Raw genomic sequence first — 5644 nt, forward strand, 5'->3', positions numbered from 1 at the left:
TCCTGGCAAGTCTCCAATCTGCTATGACTATGCCACGTACATCTCTGATAAGATATATGAACAGCTAATGAACTTGGCCAGAGAAAAGGTGTTTAGATACAGCTCTTACATTTACCATTTAATCTTATATCATCAACATGAGAAGTTATCTTTTCCAATCAAAAGAGTGGATGCCCAAGGAAATCCAAGATCAGTGGTCTATTGGTCCTCTGCTTTCCACTGCAGATCTGAGTCTCCTTATACTTATTGTGAATTCATAGATCTTTTCATTCACCCAGCCATGTCTATGCTGATGAGCTCACCTCCTCCAAGACTCACTGATGATATGCAGAGAATTCTTCAGTTATCCAAATCTTACAGCATTGGGGACTGGTACTTTTACCAGAACCACACCGTCATCAGGATATATGGGTGTGAATTGCCTCCCTACAGACTACCTAGATATGTGCCTATGAGGCTATTTGCCCTAGAATACTTCAAGCAGTTTGGGAATGTAGATGTGCTACACTTTTCAGGTAAAGGCAAGAAAGCACAGCTGAAGGTCAGGAACCAACTTGGCCACTTCATCTATAACAACAGGGATGAAGGTTGGAAAGAAGTAGACAGAATGCTTGAGTCCCTTGGCCTTCAGACCAGTTTCCTATGGAAACCATATGACCCTAATCACTTTATAACCTTAAGAAGGGTCAAGTATAGGCTGTCCGGCTATGATCATGCAAGGATTCCTCATATAGAAAAATATGCAAACCAAGTAAAATGGAGGAGAGGAACCTTAGAAGAACCTGTTACACAAGAAGAGCTGAATCAAAGAGCAGTGAGAAATCTAAAGAAGATGGCTGACCTTGAACTATGTTCACAGGTGTTCACTCTTCCAAGCTCACAAGTGGGAGCAGTTGCCTCTTCTTCAACTGCAAATCAGCAAGCAGCCAAAGCCACTGAGCATATATCTAGCGAAGGCAAGGAAAAGGAAATGGAGACCGAACAGCCACCTCATGAGGAGGTGCAGCAGTAACAACAACAGCAGCAACACCAACAACAAGAAGAACAAAGACAGGAGCAGCCTATGCAGCCAGAGCAAACAGTGGAAGCCCCAAAATCCACTGAGCAACAACCACAACAAACTGTGCCTCCAAGGCAAGAAACATCAGCTGAAGCATCAGTCCTCCAAACTCCAAAAAAGGAGGACATAAGCAGGAAAAGGGACAGAGAGACTCCACTTACATCATCCATAAATCAGGGAGAGAAAAGGCAAAGATTGAATCCTCTTTCTGAAGAGGAAATGCCAATGGGACAATCTTTGGGTATGGGCCCACCTAGCAGGGAAGCATCCGCAAGTTCCTTCCAACAGGAATAGGACAGAACAATGGGAGGAGAAGTCAGCTCCTCAAGCCAGCAGAGAGAAGGTGAAACGAGCATCAAACAACAGTTCATTGAAATAAAGAAGAGGAATGAGCCCATAAAAATACAGCTATATAATCATTTGTTGAAAATGGCTCCCACCAACCAGCAACGACTTATGTCTGCATATGATGTCCAGGAAGGCAAGATGATCATGAGCCACTTCATGCCGACTACACTGCAACCACAGTCCCCTTCAGACTACTTGAGGACCAATCTTGAGATCCTTGCCAAGGACATACACCCAATGGACAAAATTGAATTGCATAAGCAGACAGGTGAAATGGTGTATGCTTCCTTGGCAGACAAGACATTGGATAACTATAGGCTAGAAAACAGCCTAAATAATACAGCTGCCCAGCTTGAGTTGGAAAGGGCATCCTCTCAAGCAAAAGATAACAGGATCAGGACCTTAGAAGATATAATCATAGAGATTGGGCATGATCCCAAGGATATCAAGGGCATACAAGAAATATTGAAATTGAGGGATGCAGACATGGCAGCTTTGAAGAGAAAGATCAAAATCCCAGCCACAATTCACCCTCAAACAGATGAAGTTGCCCAACTAAGGCATGATCAAGATGCCACAGCTTTGCTGGTGTCTCTATATAAGCAGCTAATTCAGACTCAAGAAAAGCTGGGAGAATCAGAGGCTGCACAGGCAGCATTACAGGCAACATTGAAACAAAAAGAAGAAGGTCAGATCTCCCAGCCTCCTCCTGAAATCATTAACCTTGAGGAAGCTGCTCCAACTATTGTTCCTCCTCCTCAACAAACAGAACAGGCAGCACCATCCACTTCAGCGCCACCAACGACAGAGCAGGCCCCAAGCCTGGATATGCAAAAGCTGAGAAATGAGATTCAGGCCCTGGAAGCTCAAATGACAGAACTAAAGGAGGCCAGGGAGAATTTAGCTAATGTTAATGATAGATATGACAAATCTAAGCAGATTGTGGCAGAAAAGGGCAGGGAAATAAAAGCCCTCAAAGATAGGATAAAGGAGTTAGAGAAGGAGCTCCAACTGGATAAAATAGTGCCTGAGATCAAGACAGTGCTATGGGCCAATATTGGCCAGTCTATCACTGACCAATGGCAGTACATTGAGACAATCCATGAGCAGCTGGAGCTCATTGCAAAAGCACAGAAGGAAATTCAGAGATCAAGGGCAGCTCTAAGCAACATGCCTGAAGTTGCCACTAGGATGATCAATGTGCTTAATAATAGAACAAGTACTCAGTTAGCAACTATGGGAATCCCTAACAGAACTGAGACTATTCAATTAATAAAAAGGGTCCTAACACTGAGAAACCTAGTGCAGACACTAGAAAGAAGGACCCAAGACATGCAGACAGAGGTTAACAGGTTCATGGATAAGTTTGTGGTATTACAGAACAAAGGTCTCCTTGGCTTACTGAACAGTGCAGGAAGACTACTTACTCATGAGCAGTATGCCAAGAGGGTCAATACATTCGCCACAAGTCAGATCACTGAAAGGCCCAACACCTCAGAGGAAACAGGGCTAGCCACAGGACAGAGTCTCTACAACATAGTAGAGAATTTATTCTTTATTATGAATGAAATTAAACACCTGTTTGAAGTGCCTCCCAATTTTTATAAATATACAGAGGCAGATGAGACTATGAATGCAATTCTCAGGCATCAACTACCCACACAGGAATGGTGGACTAAGGCAATAAAGATGATCTTATAGATCAATAAGCCATTCACTGAGTTTTTCATCAAAAATACAAATTGGCATGCACAGGACAATTTAATAAAATCAACATGCATAAAAGGTGAAGGCTGAGCCAACTCAGCAGAACTTTCGGCCAGCAAATCAAAATGGACAGCTACAGGTGACAGGGCTGAGAAGTTACAGCAGAGCAGCCACGAAAGCGCAGTTTCCAGCATTAAAAGCAGATCATTCCAACCGACTCAGTGGCCTCCAAAGGCCAAAATATCTTCTGACAGACATAAAGATTATTTATGTTATATTAAAAGCAGCAATAACTTCTTATCGGCTGTTCTGTACAAATTTGGTGAAACATTTATTTCTCAGATGACTCAACGCCTTAGATATTTTGTATTACCGTTTGTATATATTTGCCCCTCGCATAAGCTTGCAGGGGTTGTTGTTGATTTCTCTTGAAGAAGTTTCTTATGCTGTAATCTTTTCAGAGTTTTAATACAAGAGGTGATGGAATTTCTCAAGTTCTGGATTGTTTGAATGCGTTCGTGGTGTTTGTTAAAGTTTGCAGGATCCCTGTGCATCTCACAATACAATAAGTTTTCTGTAACTCTCTTCGTTTTGTGTTTCAATCTTTTACAATCCATATATGTTTCTAAGTTCTAAGTATTTAGCAGCAAAGAAAAAGAATAGCCTTCAGGATTTATTCATGGAATACCCTGAGCTCAATCTATGTTGTTAATGAATGTTTTCCTCAGTTATAATCTTGATAAGTGTAATTCTTAATTGCTACACTTTCAGAATATATCTTTCACAGTGACCCTTGTTTCAGGAATTCAAGTTTGCTCCTGAGCAATATATTTCACTTTCACACCACCAGCTTAGTGGAGAATTCTTAATTGCTTTCCATTGGCTAATCATATATCATCACTTTAGCTTAAATTTTGTTTGTTGGGATACCCAATAGGCCCTGCAGTCTGAATATTCTCACTCACGCATTCCAAACAATTCACAGCTCTAGACTCCATTGCCCAATGAATTACAACTCTCTAAATACTAGATCTTAAGCATTGAAAGACATCCTTCAACCAAAACATAAACAAAAACCTGAGCATAATAGCTAGCCTAAAAACACTATCAAAACAGAGACATATCATAAAGAGAGAGCCCTCTCTGATTGCAGTTTGGCTAGAAGCTGCAATCCAAAGATTGGTTAGTGGTTACCTCGGCCGTATTCCCTTGGGAGTCATAGGGAACAACCTGGGTGTTAACATAATTGGTGACTCCACTGGGGAACAAGCATATTTCTCAACTATTGTCTGTCTATAGACAGCATGGAAAATTTTAGGGGCTAATGTTCGCCCAGTGGGCTAATTTTCCATGATTTTTCCAAAAAAAAGATTCGCCAATTTCCAATTTTATAAAAGACGATTCGCCCAAATTTTAGAATATAAAATTATTTTACCTTAAAAATCGCCAACATTATAGAGAGACTATATATAAAATAATTATAAATTTGATTAATTTTACAAATATATCAATAAACATTTATAGTTTGCATATTAGGGATTAGTGAGATTCGCCAATGTTTGAAACTTCAAGAAAATTTTCCATCCTTAAAATTTTCCTTGATAGACAGTGGTTCCAAAAGCTTGAGCAGTCCCTTGAAACAGTTCTAAAAATATTCTAAAAAATACAAAAAGAAGTTCAGAAGCTGGCTCCTAAAAAGGAAATTAGACACACTAGGTCTAACCCTGACCCAAATCCACCAGCTGTTTTTGACAATCCCAATACAATCCCTAAAGTCATTAGGAAGCAGCAAAGGTAGGAAAATCCCATTGATTTGAGTCCTGAGACAGCTTATCCAGAAGCAATTCAAACCCCAATCAAGGTTCTATTTCGGTCTACCCCTGTTTCCCCCAGTTCCCCATCTACATCTCAAAGCCCTCCTTTCACATCTTCATCCACTGCACATATTCCCTTGACCAACACTCTACTTGCTACCGGTCCAATCAACCCTGTAGTTCCCATTATCCCTGTTGTCCCATTTATCCCTATCAACCCCATAAACCCTGTAAATTGTTGGCATTATGATTCAAGTGTTGTCCTTGATGGCAACTTACTCAGAGGTTGGTACAGGTGCTCAGAGGATGGTACAGTTGATGGCAACTTAATCAGAGGACAGATCTGAGTATAGCAGGCCAAGACAATTCATACACGCAGGTTCGTTAAGCCCAAGTCGCGTGTACACGCAGGTTGGCTTCAGTAAAAGCGCATGTATGTGAAAACGTACCTTTGGTCCATGGCGGTTAGTCCTTGGAAGTTGTGCCTATGGTTTTGGACCATGGCGTCTCGACGGACGTGTTGATCCCTAGTTTTGAAGTTGATGGTATTGGATTTCTATGGTTTTGGCTCTTGGTATTGAAAAGGGCCTAAGGCTATATAAGGAGAAGATCATTAGGCAAATGTGAAAAAGTAAGGTGCAAGAGTGTGTGTGTGATGAAGATCTGAGGAAGTGTGAGATCCAAGTGCTGGTTATGGGTTGGTGATCTGAACCAA

This window comes from Pinus tabuliformis, chromosome 7, assembly GCF_031772625.1.
Source record: "Pinus tabuliformis cultivar Carrire ecotype Pingquan chromosome 7, CPIR1, whole genome shotgun sequence".
Lineage (NCBI taxonomy): Eukaryota > Viridiplantae > Streptophyta > Pinopsida > Pinales > Pinaceae > Pinus > Pinus tabuliformis.